Below are 24,653 nucleotides of genomic sequence, written 5' to 3' on the forward strand. Positions count from 1 at the left end.
TGCCTCTTTTCCTCTCTTCTCCTTCCCCACCCAACTATTTATGTCTGGACATCTAAGACACGTCTAGTGTTAGGTTTACTTATTGAAATAAAGTTTATGCAACTTTTTTTTTTTAACCTCACCCGAGGACATTTTTCCATTTTTTGTACAGGTAGAGTGGGAGGGAGAGAGAGGGAGAGAGAGTGAGAAACATCGATGTGAAGGGACACATCGAGTGGCTGCCACCCGCACGACCAACCAGGGCCGGGGACAAACTGCAACCGAGGTACGTGCCCTTAGCGGGAACCGAACCCGGGTCTCTCCAGACCACAGGCCGACGCTCTAACCACTGAGCCAAACCGGCCAGGGCTATGCAACTTGTTTTTAATTTAGAAAATACAGGAGAGCCAAAATGAATTTTTTTGCTAAAAAAAGAAAAACTGTCCAAAAGGGAGGTGCTTTTAAAACACCGTCCTCGCTGGGCGTTCTTGGCGAAGCAGTGCCTCCAGGAGGGACAGGCAGGCTCCTCTCCCCGAAGGCGCAGAGAGAGCCGAGTGTCGGGGTGAGTCAGGGGCAGGGAGGCTGCTCTCCTCACCTTCTCTCCGAGCGAGGCAGGCACTCATGAGATCACCCAGCATGCCCAGCAAGGTGCTAAAAAATAATTGCCCTCGATGAAGACATACAAATAAATCATGCTACCTGGCAGAGGAAACCTGAGTGTGTCGGAGAACGTGCAGGCAAGACCTCGCTCCAGCTCCTGAGGCCCAAGGACAGCTCTGCTCTGACCCGACCCACGCAGATGGGGTGAGGAGCCCCCTGCTGCGGAGCCCACCCTCCTGACAGCCCCTGGGCCCCAAGCTCGTTCTGGGAGCAGAGCAGGAAGTCAGCACACAGCTCCCCTTCCCCACAAGGACACACATGGCAGGCGGGGATCCTACCACCTGCTCCACGAGGGGTGGTCCAGGTGAACTCTCAGTTCTCAGGGGCACCTCAACCTTTCCTTTATGCCATACCCTTACGGGCTACGGTGCCAAGCAGTCAGTAATAGAGGCTCTCTATGGCTGTGACTTTGCCACAGCAGCACACCCCTGCAGGTCACCTGCACCCCAATCACAGTGCATCTTAGAACCAGGTGGGGTTTCTGCATGAGCTGCAGAAACTGGTTTCTACAGCCCGGTGTGGTTCCCATGTGCTTGGAAGGAGGAATGGGCACACCTTCTCCCTCCCCCATTGCTGCTGTCATGTGCATTTTTACTGGCCTCTATCTCAAGTCCTCAAGTCACTTCAGCCAATATTAATAAGTTAGTTCCTTTCTTGACACAGCTGACAGAGAGAGAAGCAATTTCCCATCATCCGATGGGTTGTAGGGGGGGGGGGGTGCCTAGGTTTGATTAGATTTCTTTCCTAAGACTAGATTCTTTCATCAGTGAATCCTTTTGCTGACTTCCTTCCAGAAGGCCTGAGACAAAGGTTGGCACTGGGGCGCTCACAGATGATGGCATGCCAGCTGCTGAGGGCCGCTCCCAGGGCAGAGAAGAGAGGCAAACACCGCATTCAGGTCAGCACACAGCTGGGAGCTATGACGGAGAAAAGTGGGCTGAGGTTGTTTTATTATTTTTTAATTATTATTATTTTGTCCTCATGTGAGGACATTTTTCCATTTTTTTATGCAGATAGAATGGAATGGAGAGAGAGAGAGAGAGAGAGAGAGAGATTGAGAAACATGGACGTGAAAGGGACACATGGAGTGGCCGCCACCCGCACGACCCAACCAGGGCCGGGGACAAACTACAACTGAGGTACATGCCCTTAGCGGGAACCGAACCCGGGTCTCTCTGGTCCGCAGGCCGATGCTCTAACTGCTGAGCCAAACTGGTCAGGGTGAGCTGAGGTTGTTTTAAAGCCTCAAGTCACAGTCTAAAGGTGGGAGGCCGTGGAGAAAAAAAGAAGAAGGTGAAAGGAGAAAAGGAATGAGGAGAAAGAGGAGCAGAGAGAGGGGTTCAATTCTTCACCCTTTCCTGGCTGTCTGCTTTTGGTTTGCTCTTTTAAAGATGTCCTGTCTATACATAGCCTTATAACAAGAGATGCAATGCACACGTAGCATCGATTGGTCCTGCCAATCTGCCCACAGTATTCTTATTTCTGGCTCAGAACCTTTCTTAGTCGGAATTCCCCTAGAAGTACACCCTGAGACAGCATACTGATTGCTAGGGGAGTCAAAAAATTTAACAGGGAAAGGAAGACATCCAATGAAATTATGGCAACTGGAGCTTCATCCCTCCGAGCCAGCCTGGGGGCCAGTGTGGAATATGAACTGAGTTATCCTAGCGAAGAAGCAGGGACATGGGTTCTTTAGCTGCTGTTTCCCATTAGTTATTGATTGAGAGCTATCGCTGGGAGAAAGAGAGGGTGGTAATTGCCAGCACCTGACCCGCTTCAGGTGTGCTCAGCCGGGGCCAGGTGCTGCAGGCGAAGCAGGCTGGCATGCAGGGGGACGGAAAGGGCAGCGGCCATATCTGCTCGATGTTAACAGCCTTGGCCAAAGTGACCACAGCATGTAAGTGGCCTGAAAGTGGGCATGGAATCCCCAGTCGAGCCCGGAGAAGCAAGACCACAGAGCCTCTTGGAGCCACTGAGGCAACCATTTGGAGCTTCCAGTCAGGGCTCAGAAACATCCTTGATTTTGAGAGTCTCCAGCATAACCGAGGTACAAGTGAGAAAAAGGAAAAAAGCAGAAAGAGACTAGAAGAAGAGAATGGGGAAGGCAGAGAGAGAAATAAAAGCAAAAGTATGTAACCCACGGAGAAGTAAGCATGAGCTATAGAATCAGCAAAACTCCCACAAGACATGATGTAGGCCGCACAGCTGCAGCTGGTGGACACCTGGGAAGGTGACGCGAGAAACAGCCGTGGAGAGACAGATTTCCACGTGGTTGGGAAAGAATTCTGGCCAGTATTCAGCCCAGGACATTTCTCTCTCTCTTTTTTTTTTTTTGGCTAAATCCAAGAAGATCTTTTAAAGGCTATTATAAAGAGAGGGCCACACCTCCAATACGTTTATGATGGGACAATTAGCATCATTAAGAATAGAAATTGTGCCCTGGCCAGTTTGGCTCAGCGGTTAGAGCGTCGGCCTGCAGTCCGGAGAGACCAGGGTTCGGTTCCCGCTAAGGGCACGTGCTTCGGTTGCAGTTTGTCCCCGGCCCTGGTTGGTCGTGTGGGTGGCAGCCACTTGATGTGTCCCTTCGCATCGATGTTTCTCTCTCTCTCCCTTCCTCTCTCTCCTTCCCATTCTATCTGTACAGAAAATGGAAAAATATCCTTGGGTGAGGATAAAAAAAAAAAAAAAGAATAGAAGTTGTTACAGTAATAACTCCAACAGTCTACGTGGTGGAGGAGTCTGGGCAGCGGCACGGCAGCTCCGAGCAGTGCCGAGCGTGATGCAGACCAGCGAGGGCTGCCGGACTCGTGTCACTGTGGTTCCCCGCTGTGTATCTGCAGACATGGCCCAAGCGGCATGTAATCACAGAGGTCCATCTGGGCGGGCCACTGTTACCACCACCAGCTCTTCCTTGTTTGAGAGCCCTAGGGAGTTGGTTTTGGTAGCATAAAATGATATTCAATGAAACTCTCCCTGTTGATCCAGAATTTTGGCAAGGAAGCCCGACAGCCAAAGACATGGGCGAGAAGCAGCCACTACTCCAGAGAGAGGTGCTAAATACATTCATGGGGGACTTTCCAGAGGTTAACAAAAATATGTCTAGCAACCAGTACCTTATCCAGGCTTATACTGAAAACAAAACATCTGAAGGGGGCTCTTCAGGAGAGTCATTAGGTAAGGGTTGTCAGCTTGACAGCGAGTGCCGTGATGTTTCTTTTCCCTTTCCATCACCTCAAACCAAGCGAAAGGACGCTGGCACTCTGACGGAAACAAGGACTGGTCTCTCATCCTGACCAGCTGTGAAAGTTGTGGCCTGTCTGAGAGGGAGAAGGTGACATTTGTTCCCTTGGAGTTTGGAGGTCATGTTTGAATACAGAGACCCCCAGCCTTGTCCCCTGCTGCCTTTGGAAGGCAGTAGCATGGCCGAAGCCACCCACTAAGGCACAACAAAGACAGCGGCTAGAAAAAGACCAGCTTTAGTGTGAAAAGGAAGCATGTTTTCCTTTGGGTTAAGCGTACATTGGGGGAGATAATTACGCTTGAAACATGGAGCTGGGACTTTCCAGAGAGGGTCACCTGTCAGTTTAGAGGTGACAGGAAAAGGCGGTAGGGTGTGTTGTTGGGAAAAGTTGCTAAAGGGTTGCAAAATGACCTCATCTCTTTCTGTCCTTCTGTCCTTCCGCTCTGTGTAGAATAGCGGTTCTCAGCCTCAGCTGCATATTGGAACCACTAATATTTAATAGCTATTTCAAAAATATACCAGTGCGAGGTCTTATCCCCCAACCCAGTTTCTGGAAGTGGGGTGTGGGCACTAGATTTTTTTTTAGAAGCTCCTCTGGTGGCTCATGCATAGTTAAGATGGAGGAGGCTGAGGAGGTATCAAGCAGAGGCCAAGTGCTTCTGATCATCATAGACAGTGGAGGCTGAGTTCTGTGGCTCCAGGCTGACACTGTAGGCCTGGCCTTGTGAAGTGGAGAAATTCATTCATTCCTTCATCGGATATTTATTGACTGTCTACCACGGGCTCCGTACCAGCAGTGAATAAAGCAAACCTCCGTGCCCTTGTAGAGCTTCAGGTCCAGCAGAGAGGGCTCTCCTGATTGGGAAACACAGGTGAGGCTCAAGGAAATGCCTCTTGGTGCTCATGTCAGTGATGTTGGGGAGCACACATCATAGCACGAATGGGCTGTCTGGCTTTATGAAGCCCATTCACAGCTGATCGTACCCTCCGCTGACCCACATCAGGCTGGTGATCATATTGTGTCCAGGCTGATATGGCCCCGAAGGCTCTGAGGGGCGGGAGAGTCTGCAGCTTCAGCCCACAAAGGTGTGTTGACCAGTGCGGCACAGAGGAGATACATCGGAGCAGGTCTGTACAACCACGTGCACTGGGACGATCCCGCAGCTGTGGGATGATGTTGCTGATGGTGATGATGATGGTGTTAATGAGTGTCTCTATTTTTAGTTTAGTGTCTCACATGAAGAGTCTGAGGCAGAACAAGCCCTTGAATCCAAATCTTCCTACTCTCCAGGCAGGGTCCTCTCCTGCTTGTCTCATTACGGCATTCGTCAAACTGACCTTCTTGAGACCAAAGGAAGGAGATTCTAGGAACCTGCTTTGTGTCCTTCTTTGCCCCAGGCTTAATGACATGACAAATCCCTTCTCCTTGTGTTTCCCCAGAATGAGGGGGTGCACTGTGCTTTGAGAGGCAGGGTCAAAGGCAACTTTGGCCCACAGGCCAAGGCTAATTGCTCTTATCACCACCTCCATCTGTGAAATGTGTTTCTGGTGGGAAGTGTAATTAGAGCCCTGCGAAGCTTGGAGGGCTGATGAGGCCGGGCCAGTGCTGGGAAGATAGCATCAATGTGGAACGGCGTCCTCCCGCCCAGCCCTGCCCATGGGCGCTGAGAGTGTGGAGCAGAGAGGGAGGAGCAGCCTGGCTTCGGTGTGCTGTCCCGTCGTCCACTTTGCCCTGGTACAGGGCTCTGCCCTATGTACTGGAGGCCCCTTGCCGGGTGTCCCCATTCTCATTTCCTGGTTCCTCCCTCCTCTTCCACCTCTTTTCCCTCTTTTCTTCTCTTCGCTGGGGTGTGCTTCTGCCTGGCGCCATTAGACTCGAGTTTTAAAGAACATTTGCACCTTTGGTGAGCAAGAGGTGGCTGGACCCCAGACCACTCTGCCCAGTACCAGGAAGCACAGACTCTGTCTACCCACCTCAGAGCTCCTCAGACACCCCTCCTCGGGTCCCGAATATGAGCTGGGAACAGTATGAGCTGTGCGGAGCATCATTACAGTTTTCAGGGGGGCAATAAGAAATATGTGAACATGAAACAAAGTGCCAAAAACTGAACAGATATCCTTTTATCTCTTGGTTTAAACACCTTCATAGTCGTCTTTTATTGACGGCTCACTGTGTGTCAGGCATCGTGCTGGGTGCCCCACATGTTTAATCTTCACAACAGGCCGATGAGGTAGGTCTATTTTCCAATTTTATACTTGAGAAAACTGGCAGCAAACAAGACAATTTTCAGATTCAGCCTGGGCAGTGAGCAGGAGCAGCTCTAACCAGATAAACAAGGATGTGCGAATGGCAGGAGGCAGAGGAATGGAAAAGAGACCTCGGCCTTGAAGAGGAGGATTCAGAATCTAGGTCAAGAACTGGGGCCTTGGCTACGAGCTAACAGGCAGAGCAGGGCCCTTCGCCCAGGGAGGAGGTGTGGCCCTGCACGGGAATTAAGGAGAGGAAACGTAAGCAGAGGTCCATTCTTTGTAGGGGGCCAACACAGGAAGAAGAATGGGTGGCTTGCGACGTGATACCTTATGATGTGATAAAGTATGAAGGATACATGGATGTCAGAACGATCTCTAGTCCAATAGTTGCTGGGTCTATTGGCATAAAATGTGACCTGGAGCAGAGGGCATGGAAAATGCCACACCTAGAATCTGGACCCCAGATCCAAAGCTGAGTTAGCAACTGCATCCTAAGCCCTGCAAGTTGGAAGGGTGGCGGACACTGGTAAACATCCTGCTTTATTCTCGATGCACTCATGCACTGGGCTATAGGGGGATGCCCAGCTAGAGAAGCTGGGGAGGGCAGGGTCTGGGGCAATACGCAGACTATGCCTGCTGAGGTCTCCAAAGAAAGTTCCTCTGAAATACTACTCCATCGCTGCCTAAATGATGAGGCCCTCTGCTTCTGGCAGAACAGAGCAAGATGGGAAACAACCTACACACAGTCCAGACTATCTCAGTTGACACGGAGAATCTGAATAATTTTCATTCTTCTTGCTTCAATGCCCGAGAATGATAGACTTTTTTATTTTATGGTGGTTGATAACCCAAGTGGGATCAGCATAAAACTACATGCCAAACTTAAAATATCATGACTTAGGTACCATTATCATTTGTCCTTGTTTTTCTCATGAGAAAACTGAAGTTCAGAAAGTTAATAAGCAGGTCAAAATCATACATCTCATGAGTACGGATCCCAAGAATTGAATCCAGGCATAAGTCCACACTCATAAGCACTGTGTCACGCTGTCATCCTAAGGAAGGTGCAAGCCCCAGGGCAGGACCTCAGACACAGTGGGTCACTGTAACCATGTGCTGAGCGAGTGAATCAATGGACAGGTAGGTGGATGTACCCCTCAAAGAGTATTAGTCAGACCCCAAGGCCCAGGCAGGTTCAGAGGGAGGTGGACTTAAAATGAACACTGTGTGTAGGTCTCCCTAGCCACATCACTGGGAGGGTGTCCCAAGATGAGGCCAAAGGCCAAACGTCTATCAGCTGCCAAGGAAATGAGGAGGAATCCCAGCTACTCTATGTCTTTTCTTGATTTTCCTTAGCGAATATGAGCCTCGTCGTTCTCAGAAACAGTGATGATAGCTTCATGATGTTTCAAGTTTTGTTTTAGATGTTTTATATTGTTAAATATGAGTGCTATAACTAGAGCCTCTGTCTGAGTTTTAGAAGCAAGTTTCTGGTTCCAGAATGGGCAAATCAGTAGAGCAACACCTTTGATAAACTTGGGCCCAAGGGGGCCTTTCTCTTTCTGGAGGTGAAATTCTGGGCACAGACATAGCATTTCACTAATGGTTAGCACCCAGGACTTGGGATGTAAAGAGCAGCGAGATCCAGGTAGTGGCTGAAACCTAGGGAGGCAGAGAAGGAGGACCCAGCCCTGAGAAGGGGATGAGTGAGCACATGCAGGCATGCAGGGTTTGGGACTGAGAGGGTGGAGTGTGATTGACCCAGGACTTTGGAGTGGAAGATGAAGCTTAGTCGTGTGGATCACTACAACATGGTAGCCCAAGGGGGAGGGAAGTACTTAGAGGCAGGTATGCGTGAAGCCAGGAAGAGAAAAATGGTACTCAGGAGGGCAATTGTCACCAACTTATAGGATTGTGAACAAGGAGGCCGAGGCCAGTGACTCATGTCTTGTCTGGGTTAGGATTACTAGGACTTCCAGGAGAGAGATGAGGGGACCCAGCTGCCTGAGGCTGCATAGGAGGGGGAGGGGGTGTCTTCTCTCCTACAGCCCTCAGCACTCTGACTAGTGTGGAGCATGTCCCAGGAAATTCATGCTTTGGAAACTTAGTTCAACTGGAAGAGTATTCTTGCTGTTGCTTGTGATGCTAGGAGCAGCTGGGTGACTGTCTCTTGCTAGCTCTTTCCTGGCTTTGGGTCTGTTCTCTCTGGGACTATGTTGGGGAACACATAATGGCAATGCAAAGGGGTGTACTCCTCTTTATTTGGGAAGACTCACTTCCTCTCTAGAGCTGGAGCTGAAGACAGCTTCCCTCATTATACAGAACATGACTCCTAACACTTCCTCTGTGGAGACAGCTCCTCCACACCCCAGGACTGGCTTCTCCTTCTTTTTTTTTAATTTACTTTTTGTTTTCTTTATTGACTCTTTAGAGAGAGAGGAAGGAAGAGGGAGAGAGAGAGAGAGAAACATCAAAGAGAGAGAACATTGATTGGCCTGCATGCTCCCCACTGGGGATTGGGCTCACAACCTGGGCATGTGCCCTGGGCTGGAAATCAAACCGGTGACCTCTTGGTGCATGGGTCGATGCTCAACCACTGAGCCACACCGTCTGGGCCCTCTCTCTGTAATATGCTCCCATCAGGACCATGTGGGGCACACCTGCATGCCCAGGGGTTTTCCTCTGGGCTGCTCAGAAGGGCAGGTCACCTTTCATGGTTGTCCTCTCTACCTGACAGTCTTCGCCTAGTCTGACCTTACTCTCTTTCCCTCCTCTCCCTGTTGTCAAGGACCCAGAATGCTGCAGGTTCAGTGCAGAATGATAAGTATCAGAGAAAATTTCAAGACCCTCCAAGTCCCAGAGCTACATCTTTTGGAATCCTCCTTCCTTCCCTTCATTTGCTCCTTTATGCTGATGGGAGACTCTTGGTTTCCTATACCATGATCCCTCACAACTTATGCAACATCCAGATTATTTCTTTGGAAATATAACATCTTGTCATGCCTTTTCCTCCCACCTTCTCTTCCACCTCCCTTTCCTCTTCCTCCTCCTGGTGCCCTGATCGCCCACACGAGTCCCATCTCTAGGTTGGATGGAGGGCAGGTCAAAATGCCCAGGCCAGGCAACTGTGGGAGTGAAATCTACAACAAGGAGCTAAAGAATTTGCAAGCCTAGGATTTTTGTTTTACAACTAATCATCCTAGAACTTGATTAGCTGATTTGCTAATGCCAATGTAATCAGCATAGTTAATTATAGACTATGCTATTCAGGTCAGAACGCATGCAGGTAAGCAAGGTATTGGGGCAATTGCTCTACCTGGGACCTGCTCCTGATTCCAGACATACAAGAGTTAGTCCAGTAGGATTCCTGTTGGGCTACAGACTCCTTGTCTGGTCTTGGGGGTTTGGGGGGGGGGACTCCCTTCCTCTTTCTGAGTGACATTCAGTGTGCAACTGTGGAGGTGGCCAGTGATACTGATGGTATCTAAAGTGCCTAGTAGAAAGCTCAATACATTCTCTGACTCTGGACCCAATGGCTGCATAACTCAACAAGCCAAAACCTTAGCAAAAATTCCCTGTAGTGTTATAGTGGGGACCTTGTAAATCTTTCCTATCTTTGGCCTGGCCTTTAATTTTCTTCTTGTTTTTTTTTTTTTTTCCTTTCTTTTTTTGATATATGTTTTTATTCATTTTTTAGAGAGAGAAAAGAAAGGAAAGATATAGAAACATCTATGTGAGAGAGAAACATTGATTGGCTGCCTCCTGCACACCCCCCACTGGGGATGGAGCCCACAACCAGGGCACTGTGCCCCGACTGGGAATTGAACCGGTATCTCTCAGTCCACGGGATGATGCTCAGTCCACTGAGCCACACCAGCTGTGCTGGCTTGGCCTTTTAGAGAGAGTGATGTGGTTAAAGAACATACAGGTTGGACAATAGCACCTGACTCAGACCTTACATTGATGCCCTCAGATGCCTTGCTTTATTCAGCATTGAAAGGACTTCAGGCTGCCTCCTAGTCATCCTGGTTCTTTCTTGAATACTCTCTGGCTGCCCAGCCTCTCTCTCTCTCTCTCTCTCTCTCTCTCTCTCTCTCTCTCTCTACACACACATACACACAGAGACAAATCACATTCACATCCAGACACCCTCATTCACACACTCACATACACCCTAGATGACCTCCTCACATCACCATTGCCAGAATTCTCACAGTGTAAAGAAGTTCGATCACTTTGTAAATTATGTAACATCTAGCCTCTATGCTTTACACCTGAGCCTAATATAAAGTAATACTGAATGTCAACTGTAATTGAAAATAAAACATAAAAATGGACATCTACCTAAACATCTAAAATAAATAACTAACACAGATTGAGAAGAAACTTCTGACTCTTCTCCTCTTCTCACATTTCCTCCCCCCACACTCCCACCTTTTCTCTCTACCCACCTAGTTCTAGGGCAGTAGCAGGAGATGCAGTTGTACCTGTGCCCAGAGGAGATCCAGCATGTCTGTGGGCCCCTGGGCCCATGTCCCCTCTAGAAGCCCTCCCCCTCTACAACCAAGCAGGCTCCTCTGGTCTTGGAGAGCCCCCGGGCACTGTTCCTTCCAGAGGACACCTCCCCTCCCCTCTTGCATCCCGCCCTAGGCTGAGGGGCCCTTCTTGCTGCTACAAGAGTACTTTGCACATGTACCTATGGAAAAATGGATCACTTGAGGTTGCAATTACTTAGAAGTATTGTGAGAGTTCCTCCAAAGAGGGTAACTGAATTTGTAGGTCAGAAACCTGCCAGGATGGCAGATAGGTGGGAATGGGTGGGGAGGGAATTGGGGCGAAGGAAGGATTGCTGAAGTGGAATGACTGGGCAGCTGCGGTAAGGGAGTGTGCTCCTGGCCTGTGGCCTGGGAGGCAGCGACACCACTCCTTCTCGGGAGGGATGGGGCCGGGAGTGCTCACTGCCTCCAGGATCCTCGGGGCCTGCTGGATTTGCCCACTGCGTCCCGAGCCCCAGGAGCAGCCACCCTTGATCTGGACCCTCTTATATGCCCCTGCCAACCCCAGGCTTCCGTGCCCGGGGGCCCTCTCCTCTGCCACCAGCTCTCTGCCAGGTCTGCCCTCCCCTCACCAGGCTGACTGCTCAAAACCAAAGGGTTTTCTCTTTGTCTAACAGGTGCCAAGCACAGAGCCAAGGTTAAGGTCTTGCCCCTTTTAGGAACATATCTGTCTTGTGATAGAAGCCCCATGGAGACGTGATGGCCTAGCCCTAAGGCGGAGCTCCGTAGGGAAGTTCCAGATTGGAGTCCATGTGCATGTGTAGACCTACCCGGCGAGCCCCGGCCCGAGAACTTCCTCACCATTAGTCATTTCGGCAAACCTTTCAGGCAAGTCTAATTGTCCCCCTTTAAGATGAAGCAGCCCAGACTCAAAAACAAATTAAATAAATCATGTAAGGATACAGAGCTGGCAAGTGGGAGGGACAGACTTAAAGTGTGTCTATCTGACTCCAGGTCAGAAGTTCCGATTGCTTCCCCTTCCACACACACAGCTGTAGCTGCCCCAGCCTGCCAGGCCCCGCTTCCTGCACCGTCTGCCAAAGTCTGGGGCACTGTCAAGTGACGGAGGCTAAGGCTTTGGTGCAACTTCAGCGAAAGGGGGTGCAGCACCTCCTGCCCGCTGGATTCCTTTCCCTTCATGCTTTGCCTCGTGGGACGCTTATGACATCACTTTGATGGATCCATTCTGCCTGGGCTTTTCAAGCTGGGTGTGCAGTGGTGGGCAGAGGGCGTGTAATGCCACAGGGAAGCCTTCCTACTTTTTCCGAACTAGTTAATTTTATTTAAATATTGTTTTATACAAATGATATACAAATATATTATTTTGATATGTACATATTTTATATATACATTTATATTTGTGTAAACAATATATATTTACACATAGCTATATATTATATGATATAAGAAATTATTTTATATAAAATATAATATATTAGTTATAATATATTATGACATAATTATATATTATTTACATATAAATACATATAAGCAATATATAATATATTTAAATATATAAAATATAAATATATGAACAATATAGTATAAACATGTATATTCATATGTAAATATAAATATTCATATTTATCAAATCAAATAAATACACAATGAAGTACACAAAAAAATGTACTTGACTGTGGTAGACAGATTTCTAAGGTGTCCCTCAAGATTTTCTGACCCTGATGTATGTGCCCTGAATAATTCCCAAAACTCTGAATATGGTAAATTTTACTCTTGGGTTTAGGTTACATTACATGGCACAGTTGACCTTAGGTTACATTACATGGCACAGTTGACCTTAAGATCAAGAGGCTATCTAGGTGACATTAATCACCTGAGCCCTTTAAAAGCAAAGCGCTTTCTCTGGCTGGCAGCAGAAGGCGATATTGAAGAGATTCAAAGCATGAGAGGGATACAATGTGGAGGGGTAGGGATGTTCTCCATTGCTGAGGTGAAGGGGCCACATGTAGCTAAGAGCAGTAGCTGGTCTACAGTTAGCAAGCCAGAAGAGACTTCAGTCCTACACCCACAAGGAACTGCATTCTGTTAACAACCAGGGAGAGCTTGGGAAACATGTCTTTCCCCAGTCAAGCTTCCAGATGAGGACACAGACAGATGACACAGTCATTTCATTATGAGACTGAGCAGAGGATGTCGCTAGAACATGCCAGACTCCTTATCTGTAGAAGCTGTGAGATAATAAATTTGTGTTGTTTTAAGATACTACGTTTCTGATAATTTGTTATAGAGCAATAGAAAAATAATACATTAACTTTTTAGAATAAGAAATATTTCATATTAACTTTGGTTTGCTGTGAGCTCTTCCGGTCCATTTTCTATGACACTGTGGGATTTGATGTTTATGTCCCCTACAGAGAGAAACTTTACAAGGAAAGTTTGAGAAGGGCTGGATTATAGATATAAATCTTAAAAAAATGTTTATTTAATGTCTGCTCTCTGTCAGGTATTAGGCTGTGGCTATAATGTTAAATAAGACAGATGAAATTTTCTGCTTTCACAGAAGTTACAGTCTAGAAGAGACTGATCCTAAATAAAGGAACAAATAAATGAGCAAGATGTTTTCAGGGTGAAGTGAAGACATGACTGGCATGGGGGTAGGTTGCTGGTTGTGACATTAACTGGATAGCAAGGGAAGACCTCTGAGAGGATGGCATTTCAGCTGAGACCTGAGTAATGAGAAGTAAAAAAATGAGCTAGCTATGCAGAGTTAAAAATATCGGCTCCAGGAGTTGTGAGCCTTCCTAAAGGTGGTGCTTTTAACCAGGAAGTTTGACATTAAGACATTATAATTATATAGTCCATATTCAGATTTTTCCCATTGTCCCAATAATGTCCTTTATAATGTGGCATTTGGATGTTAAACTCCTTTCATCTAGTATCGCTTCTCAACCTTTCTTTGTCTTTTATGACGTTGATGTATTTGGAGAGTACGGGCTAGACTGTCCCTCAGTTTGGGCTTGTCTGATGTTTCCTCCTGATTAGATCCAGGCTGCATATTCTGGGCAGGACTGCTTCCTGAGTGATGCTGTGTTCTTTTCGCTGCATCTCATCGGGAGGCCTGTGATGTCAGTTTGCCCCATTACAAGTTCACATGCTGATTTGTGCGTAATATTAAACCATAAAAACATCCTGTCACATAATATTGTTTGAAAACACACTCTTCCCATTTTGTAATTTTTGTTTTTACAAGAACAGTGTTATCCAATAGATATATACTGTAAGCCACATACTAATTTAAAATTTTCTAATAGTGACATTAAAAAGGTAAAAAAATAAGCTTAAATTAATTGTAGTAATGTATTTTATCTAACCCAACATATCCGAAATAGTATCATTTCAACATGCAATCAATGTAAAAAATAGCCAAGGGGATGATTTAGGTTTTTTTTTTCTATTCCAAGTCTTCAAAACTTCAGTTTATATGTTATGCTTATAGCACACCTTAATTTAGACTAGCCACATGTCAACTGTTCAATAGCCACGTGTCACTAGCAGCTACCATGTTGGACAGCACAGGTCTAGAAAATGCTTTTCAATGTCCGATAGCTGTACCGTTATTTGTCTAACCACACCCCCCCCCATTGCTAAAAGTTACTATTATTTTTTAAATTTGCTATTATAAATAACGATGCAAAGAAAATTATTGTACATAAATCTCTCTGTGCATCTAATTATTTTCTTAGGGTATATTCCTTGGGGTAAAATTGATTTCTCAAGGTTGCCAGAGTTATGACAGTTTTGAAACTCTTAATGTTGCCAAATTGCTTTCCAGAAAGGTTGTACAAATTACCATTTGCACCAGCAATATATAAAATTCCCATACTTTTATCGATACAGGCTTCATTAAAAGTACAGCTGTCAATTTCATAAGTGAAAATGGATATATTCTTGTTGTTTCAATTTGTAACTTTTAATTATCAATAATTATATGATTATTGGTCTTAGTGGTCCTGCCTTATTGGATTACTATAGTTTTCCATTAGCTTTTACCCTTTAGTTTTAGTGAAAAAAGCACCCAGTGTCCTTGAACGGCCCTGTAGTGGGCTCCATGGTAAGACATGCTGAAGTTTAAATTGACCTCCTAGTTTCAATATGGGACAAGGAGCCCAGGGTAGCAGAAGCCAGGTAGCAGCACTAAATTACCAGAGGTGAAGTTGGCACGGTTGCTGTAATAGGCATCAAAGCTAGAATTTTAATCAAAAGAGTCTTAACCAAGGGAAATCATAAAGCATATAAGATAATAGGCAGAGAAGAGGAACTTCACTGTGGATGTCCTTCTACCTCTTCCCCAGTCATCCCCTTGCTTCCTCCTTGGGTTTATAAACACAGTCACCATTATTGCAAAGATGGAGGCTGTGGTGCACTCATCAAAATAGATTTACTCTTCCCAAGGCTGACCGGCTACTGCTAAGTGGTCAACTGACGAGTGACTGTGACCCACCTTGAACTTTTCATATGATGCTCTACGCTGGGAGCAATTGGTTGCACTGGAATTTTTCTGTCATGGAGGAAGTAATGACTGGTCCTAGTGCAAGAGACACTTTTTGTAGATATGGGTTTGCTTTCCTCTTCACTACATGATAACAACAGAGAGGGGAAGTCTGTGAACTTAAAGCAAATAAAGCTACCTTAAACCATGACCCATTCCAAAAGTTCAAGAAAATTAATTTTGCATTAAAATGAGCACCCAAAAATTACTGAAGTCAAATACAGTACAAAGTTATTATAAGAAAAAAGAGACTAAGAACCGGGCTATCATCCCAACAGACAATGGAAGAATGCTAGAATGATATGCCCACAGAGAAGATCAAAACCATGACTTTCTATTTCAAAATTAACTAAAAGACATGAAAAAAACCCTATTTAAGACATGACAAAAAACAACATAAATTATAATTCAAGGGCCTCAAAAACGAGGGGACGACACTCATAGAAAAATTTAAAAACTAGAAGGAAAAATACTCTTAGAAATGATTAGTAAAGTGGAAGAAACAACAACAACAACAAAGAATTACCAAAACAGATAATTTAAAAAAATCAAATTGAAATAAAGATTGATAGGAATTAGAAAGTGGCAAACATTTGAACAGAGATTAAGAAGATTTAACATGCAGATAATAGGAACCCCTGAGTAAGATAACAAAAGAAGAGTACACAACAAATATTAAAAACTACAATTCGATAAAACATTCCTTTATAAAAAGATATAAACCCTGTTTAGTGTGGCTCAGTTGGTTGAGGTGTAGTCCCATGAACCAAAAGGTGGTCGGTTCAATTCCCGGCCAGGGCACATACTCAGGTTGTGGGTTGGATTGCCTCGTCAGGGTGTGTATGGGAGGCAACCAATCAATGTTTCTCTCTTACATCAATGTCTCTCTCCCTCTCTCTTCCTCTCTAAAATAAAATTAAAAAATAAATAAATAAAACATTTTCTGGGTAAGGATTAAAGAAAAAAGATATAAAACATGTTGAAAAGCACACCACATACAAAAGAACATTGACCTACAATAACCATCACCAAGATATATTCTAATAATTAGTGGTCTTTAAATAATAAGGAATTTATTTTGGCATATAATAAAAACTAAGGCTATCATCAGACTTTTCAACAGCATGCTTTGTACCAGAAGAAAATGAAGTAATCTATTTAGGACAGTCAAGCAAAGAAAATGTAAGCTATATGTCCAGGAAGATCTAGGGAAGTTAAGGGGAAACTGGCCCCCCATAGTAACATCTTCCACATTCTGCAATTTTGGAGTTCCATAATAACAGGTTTCTTTCCCTAAAGTAAATGTCATTCAAAAGTCCCACCCAGGTACCCCAGGACTCGTCTTCTATTGTTTGGACTTTCATTTGAATAGCTAACTAAGGACCACCACTGTGATGGTTACCTCTGCCTGTCCCTCCAGATTCTTCTCTATGCTCCCCTTCTCTGCTGTGTAACCAGGAGATTGTCATGTGTGAGTTGCATCAATGAGATTCCTTGCCCTCCAACTTCCTGTTGGGTAATGTCAATGGGAAGTACTCGTGGGAGATGGGAGGAAGGGAGAACAATGACACTGGGCTCTTCATTTCCCTGGATCCCTCGCTGTCGCGTTGCTGTGGGTTGGCTACATTCTTCTAAGAGACCATAGTTCCTGCACGCAGCTTTACCTAAACAGCTACCTTCTGTGGCTCCCTGTAATGACTCCCTCCTCATCCCTTTCTGGTCGAAGGGAGGTTATAGCTTCCAGCTGCACCGAGGTGCTGCATTACCCCTCACTGGTTTCCCTCCATCTTTCTCACCACTGCATAAAAAATCTATTACATTGTCCTCGAGGACAAACTTGGTGTGAGTTTGTCAGCAGTTTCCTGTGAGGATCCTGGGTGATGCAGCCAGAGAGGAAAGACCATGACATGAAAAAGAAAGGCCAAGATTTACCAACAAACTTACTTCACAGGAAACACATACTTTAGAAAACAGAAGGAAACTTATTTTGAGAAAACTCCAACTAGTATTGTTGAAAAAATAAATTGAAACAATATTGCATCTATTAAATAATGATTTAAAAAAAGATGCAATGAAGAAGAAGAAAAGAGACAAAGGGATTTTGGAAATGAAAAAAAAATCTTGGTTAACAAATCCAAAAATTCGAACAAAGTTTAGATGATAAAGATCAGAAAAATAAATGTAAGAAATATAAAAGTACAGCAAATATGAAGGAAAAGGGAAAAGATGTAGAGACTCAATCCAGATGGTCCAATGCCCAACTATTAGGAGTCTTACAGAGACCAGAAGAAACCAAGGGGAAGAGAACTAATATTAATAAACTGGAATAGAACATGAGCATTTTCTCAGCAGAGGAAAGTCATGAGACGTAGATGTGAACAAGATGAGCTCTGAACAAGATGAAAACCAAAACCCACACCTAAGACAGAAGAACTCCTGAAGAAATAAAACAAAGGAATAAAAGCACAAGGCTTCTCATCAGCAACAATGGATACTATTAGCATTTGGTAAAAAGTCGCTCATTATTTTGCAGAGGAAAATACAATTCCCACCCCCCTCCAACAGCCTGAGAAAGTTGATAGCAAAAACATACCAAGAATTAACTTGCCACCTTTCCCCACATGCCGGGTCCTCTTCTGGAGGCACCATCTTGAAGGAAGGTACCACCTTCCATCTAGTGACTGAAGTCAGTCCTTACGAGCACCTTCCTCTACTATCTGAAGATACACCAATTCCTATAACTTCTACCTCCTAAACAATCTCTCCAGATGCTCTTGACCTTCTTCGGCCTTTCTCCTCTGGAATATTGCAAGTAAAGTGGTTCATTCCTCCAGCCTCCCCTTCATCAAGCCATCCTCAACTCTGCACCAGAGTGAAGTCTCTTAGATTCAAATATCTCCATGCTGCTCTACTGCTCACACACTTTCGATGGTTCTCTTCAGCTTTCAGATAAGGTTTGCAATATCTTTTTTTTTTTTTTTTTTATCCTCACCCGAGGACATTTTTCCAATTTTTGTACAGATAGAGTGAGAGGGAGAGAGAGAGAATCATCGACGTGAAAGGGACACATCGAGTGGCTGCCACCCGCACGACCAACCAGGGCCGGGGACAAACTGCAACTGAAGTACGTGCCCTTAGCGGGAACCGAACCCGGGTCTCTCCGGACCGCAGGCCGACGCTCTAACCGCTGAGCCAAACCGGCCAGGGCAGGTTTGCAATATCTTGACCGGTGGCTCAGTGGTTGAGCATCACCCACCCATCAGAGGTTTCCTCTTTGATATCTGGTTAGGGCACATGCCCAGGTTGCTGCCTCCATCCCCAGCAGGGTGTGTGCAGGAGGCAGCCAATCAATGCTGATGTTTCTCTTTCATCTATGTTTCTATCTCTCTCTCCCTTCTTCTCTCTTTAAAATCAATGAAAAGCATATTTTTTTCTAATTTTTTTCTTTATTGATTTTAGAGAGCGAGGAAGGGAGAGAGAGATAGAAACATTGATGAGAGAGAACATCGATTGGCCGCCTCCTGCATGCCCCCCACTGGGGATTGGGCCCACAATCTGGGCATGTGCCCTGACCGGGAATCGAACCCACAACCTCTTGGTGCATGGGTCCACGCTCAACCAGTGAGCCACACTAGCCAGGCAATAAAAAGCACATTTTAAAAATAAAAGATAAGATTTGGAATGTGCAGATTAATTCACAAGACTCTTCATGATCTGGCTCAGGCCAGCCTCTGCAGCCTCTGTCTGCTACTTCACCCGCTGCTCCTCCTTGACAGAGCTCCTGGCAGTTTTCTGGACACTTCATGCCGTTTCATGCCTTGGTGCGTTTGTAAATACATCTTTCTCTGCCCAGTAGGCGCATGCTCCTACGTCATTTATGTAAGCCCTTCAAAAGTCAACGAGAGCAGCTTCTTGTCTGGGAGGCTTTTCTTGCTTTGCATTGCTTTGATCCCCGCCTCTAAGCAAAGCCCACCGTCTCCATATGCCTGTGAAGGAAATTTGAGCCAAAAAGCAAAACCTTACCAAGTGCCTGCTATGGGCCAAGAATTGTAGTGGGGACACAGAGTTTACATAGCTTCCCTTAAAAATATACAGTTTGATAGGGGAATTGGAAAGGCAAAACATCATGTCATCAATGTGGGGGTGTTGAGATAAATATCTGGCTGTTGGAACGCAGAGGTGGAAGCCTGGATAAAGCAGAAAAAGTGCGAGGGGTGAGCTGACCGTAAAAGTCGGCTTTGGTAAATGTGGAACCGGAGACTGGAAAGGTTGGCATGAGCTATAAAACAGGGAAGTTAAGACTATGCTATCAGCAGTCATTGTGTTTATGACACCTCTTCTTCCTTCCAGGTTCATGCAGGCCTCCCAAGTCAGTGACAGCAGCCCAAACACAGACTCAGGACTCATGCATACAAGTAATTCAGACAGCCACCTGTGATCATAGTTCCTTCCCTGTATGAAGCTCATCAACGTCCCTTACCGGATTTGCATTTAAGACTGGATCTTTCTGCCCTGACTGGGTGGCTCAGTTGGTTGGAGCATTGTTTCATACACCAAAAGGTTGCAAGTTTGATTCCCTGTCAGGGCACATACTTAGGTTGTGGGTTTGAGCCCCAATCGGGGCACATACAGGAGGCAACCAATGGATGTATCTCTCTCACATCATTGTTTCTCTCTCTTTCTCTTCCTCTTCCTCTAAAAATCAACTTTAAAAAACTAAAAAACATATCCTTGGATGAGGATTAAAAGAGTCAATCCCTCTGACAGCTATAATGAAGGTGAAGAAACCCTTATAAGTCATGGGCCTTTGGTTGGCTCAGTCTTGAAACACACTACCTTAGATGTCTGGAATATCAATTATAAAGAGCTGTAATGACAAAGGATCTAAAAAGACACTTCTCCAAAGAGAACATGCAGAAGGCCAGTAGACAGGTGACAAGATGCTTAACATCACTAATCATCAGAGAAATGCAAATTAAAACCACAACGAGATAACACCTCACACCTGTCAGAATGACTGTCCTCAATAAACCAACAAACAAGTGTTGGGGAGGATGTGGAGAAAGGGAACCCTCTCGAACTGTTGGTGGGAATACAGATTGGTATAGCCACTGTGGACAACAGTAGGGACGGTACTCAAAAAATTAAAAATGAAACTGCTTAATGACCCAGCAATTTAACTTCTAGGAATATATCTGAACCCAAAACACGAATCCAAAAGAATATATGCGCACCTATGTTTAGCAGCATTACTTACATTTGGAAGCAGCCCAAGTGCCCATCATTAGAGCTGTGGTATATTTATACAATGGAATACTACTCAGCCACAAAAAAAGAGAAGGAAATCTTACCTTTGCAACAGCATGAATGCACCTGGAGAGTATTATACTGAGTGAAATAAGCCAGTCCGAGAAAGACAAATACCCTATGATTTCACTTATATCTAGAATCTAATGAACAAAATCAACACACACACACACACACAAACTACACACACACACACACACACACACACACACACAGAAGCAGACTCAAAGAAATAAAGAATAGACTGACAGCTGTCAGAAGGGAGAGGTTTTAGGGGGCTGGGTAAAAAAAGGAAAGGAATTAAGAAAAAAAACAAAACAAAAAACCAAACTCATAGACACAGACAACAGTATGATTACCAGAGGGAAAGGGTGGTAAGGGAGGTGGAAGAGGGTAAAGGGGTCTAAATGGTGACTTTGGGTGGTGGGCATACCATACAATATACAGATGATGTATTATAGAATTGTAGTCTTACAACCTATGTAATTTTATTAACCAATGTTACCCCAGTAAATTTAATTTTAAAAAGAAAAGAAAAAGCAAAGGCTGCCATGTTAGTCGCTGCAGACAGATGGTTACTGCAGAAAGAATCCGAGCCGCGGTGGCCTACAAGCGGCTTGCTTGCTCCATTCTTGTATTATGCTCGTCGCTGAGTCGAGCTCAGCCAGGGACTTTCATGAGATCTTTGTGTCATCTTTGTCTCAAGATGGATTTATTTTTCTTATTTAGGATCAAAGAGGATCAGCATTATTCTTTTGCCAGGTTACGTGGGCTGATCTTCCACAGTCAAGCAAGTCAAAGGTGTGAAACAATCTGTACAGTGAGACTGTTAAAAGGGAACCGAAGCTAAGGTACAGGCGGCCACCAGGACCTGCATAAAGGCTCAGAGGGCACCTTCTCGGGGGTCCTGTGATCTCTTTCTCAGCTGCCACCACACACTCTTCAGCTGCAGTGAGAACTGTTTCCTCCTGGTGTGACTTGCAAGGCGGTGTCACATTTCCCTTTCGGTGCAGGGTGAAGGCGAGAACAGAGGCCCCTTCACACAGCCTTCTTGCCTTGCTGCTTCCCCCCTGAAAAACCCAAGAAGGGACTTATGAAAACGAAGGAGATTTCGCCTCTGTCCTAATGAGCAGAAACATGATTACAAAAACAACAGGGTTAGAGGGTTAAACCATTGCCCTTCAGACTTCAGAGCTGGTGCCCCCAGGACCTCAACACTCTGCAGAAAGGTATTCATTCCAATAAGTTCTGTTTTTACTTAGGTTTTTATTTTTAAACATCTTTTTATTCGTGGGATGTGTACATTAAGACAACTTACCTTCCTAGAAGGAGTGGGGGTCATTCCTTAAGGGTTACTGGCTACCACTACATTGTTGAATTCGGTTTCTTACTTACTAGTTGCCTCCCAATGTCTATCCTTTTTCCTTCTTCCTTAATTAAGGTCCCACAAACATTTTCTGTGCAGGGCCAGATAGTAAACACTTTGACTTTGTGGCCATATGGTCTGTTGTGCCTACTTAATTCTGCTAAAGTAGCAAAAGCAGCTACAGAGATTATGTAAATGAATGGCGCGGCTGTGTTCTACTAAGACTGTATTTATAAAAACAGACATCGGGCCAGATTTGGCCTGTGGGCCATCCTTTGCCAACCCCTGCTTTGCAATGTTCCACGACACAGACACCCTTGCAGCTCCAAGTAGTGATGGCCAGTGAGACGTCAGCAGGCTACTATGATGGATTTCTGGAAGCGCTTCTGTTTTCCTAACCAAGATGTCACCACTTCCTCTTTCCTGTTCCTTTTTCTTCCTTCCTTTAACATGAGCATAGCGCCTGGAAGAGGAGCGGCCGTCCTGCAGCAATGAGGTTACAAGCATGGGATGAAGGCCTACATCCAAGACAGAAAGTGTGTTTCTGACAGTGTTATGACGCTGGCTCAGCCTTGGGCTCTCTACCCAATGACTTCCCTATTTGTTTAGGCCACTGTTAGTTGGATTTACTATTCCTGTAACTGAGAATTCTATTCCTGTAACACTCCTAATAGAAACATAAATAAAAGCAGCACATGCACACTGTAGAAAACATTTTTAAATGCAAAAGAGCTGAAAGGAGAGGAGAAATCATGCACAGTCTCACCTCTCTCCCCCTAAACAAATAATGTCACAAAATGAGGAGGACATTGTCTATTACTCTCAAGCTCACCTTGCTTGGGCCATTACAAGGTAACTGATTATACTTCTGACTACAAAGCACCAAGAGAATGAGTTTAACTTACTCACTTCATCTCCTTGCAAGAAATCTGGATACTGCAAACCAAGGGGTTTTTTTTGTTTGTTTGTTTTGGTTTTGTTTGGTTTTGTCACTCGGGGACACTTTTCCATTTTTTGTTCAGATAGAGTGGGAGGGAGCGAGAAGAAAAGAGAGAGAGATAGAGAAACATCAACGTGAAAGGGACACATCGAGTGGCTGCCTCCCGCACAGCCCTGACCCAACCAGGGCTGGGGACAAACTGCAACCGAGGTACATGCCCTTGGCGGGAACCGAACCTGGGTCTCTCTGGACCGCAGGCCAACGCTCTACCACTGAGCCAAACTGAGCAGGGCCAAACCAAGGTTTTTATAGCATTGGAGCAATAGTTCTTGGCACATGTGACCCTATCATAAATCTTTAAAAGGGGACAGCCTTTTGGTAGCCAAGTAAACCTTTCAGAACTGAAATTCTACCTCAGGATCAAACCCCACCCTTCTCTGTCAAATACACACACACACACACACACACACACACACACACACACAAGGTTGTGTGTGCATGCACAGCTCTCCCTGTTGTACAGCAAGTTGCCTCTAGATGCAGGAAGAGACCAATAGATGGAAGGAATAGGGTCGAGAGCCTGGAAACTAAAACACAAGTGACTCTAGTGTAATACAACGGAGGAGAGAGAGCAAATTGTGCAGAAAGGACAGAGTACTCAATAAGTGGTGTTGGGGCAATTGGATTTCTAAATGCAAAAAAATGAAATTATATTTTTACTTCACCCTCTAGCTAAAGTAATTTCTAGAAGAATTAAAGACCCAAATGTAAAACATAAGTCTTTAAACCTATTAAAAGAAAATATATGATAATATCTTTATGGCTTTGGAGTGAGAAGAATTCCTTGACAAGATCTACCATGAAGAAAAGAGTTATAAATATGGCTATATTGAAGTGAAAAACTTTGGTTTATCAGAAGACATCATTTTTAAAATATGAAAAAATAAGATACAAGATGGAAAAAGTCTTTGCACATGTATAACTTACAAAGTATCTGTGTCCCAAATATATACAGAAGGTCTACAAATTAAAAGGAAAAGACAGCAGCCCGGCCAGTGTGGCTCAATGGTTGAGCATCGACCCTTGCACCAAGAGTTGCCAATTTGATTCCCATGATTCCTGGGCACATGCCCAGGTTGTGGGCCAGATCCCTAGTGGGGGACATGCAGGAGGTGGCTGATCAATGTTCTCTCTCATCAATGTTTCTACCTCTCTCTCCCTCTCCCTTCCTCTCTCTAATATCAATCAATCAATCAATTAATCAAATAAAATAAAGGAAAAGACAGTAATGAATAGAGAAATGAGAAAAGATACGGACATGTAATGCACAGGAAGAGAAAAACTGAATGGAGTATGAAAGATGCTCACCTTCACTATCCATCCGGCCAATACAAATTAAAACAAGTTTCAAGTTCTCACTCATTTGTGTAACAAAGAATTTAGAAATAAAAAAGATGGCAATGATATGGGGAAAATAGGAACTCTGTTGGTGGGAAGGTACATTGTGCTATTTTTGGAGTGTAAATCATAATGAAACCTTCTTTCAATAAGCTGAACTCCATAGGGTACAGGCAAAGATCAACTTTTATTCTTTTCTATGCCTCCTCTCGAATCTGCTCTGCCAAACATTTCTTTCTCTGCTCACAGTACCTTCAAGCACTAAGAAATATCAACAATAATGCTATCAACTGACCTATATCCATCTCCCCAAATTCATATGTAGAAGTCCTAACGCCCATTGTGGTCTCTAGAAATAGTGTCTTCAGGAGGTAAAGTTAAGTGAGTCATAAGGCTGGGGCCCTAAACCAATAGGACAGTGACCTTATAAAAAGAGGAAGACCTCT

The sequence above is a fragment of the Molossus molossus genome, unplaced genomic scaffold (assembly GCF_014108415.1).
Source record: "Molossus molossus isolate mMolMol1 unplaced genomic scaffold, mMolMol1.p scaffold_m16_p_13, whole genome shotgun sequence".
Taxonomy (NCBI): Eukaryota; Metazoa; Chordata; class Mammalia; order Chiroptera; family Molossidae; genus Molossus; species Molossus molossus.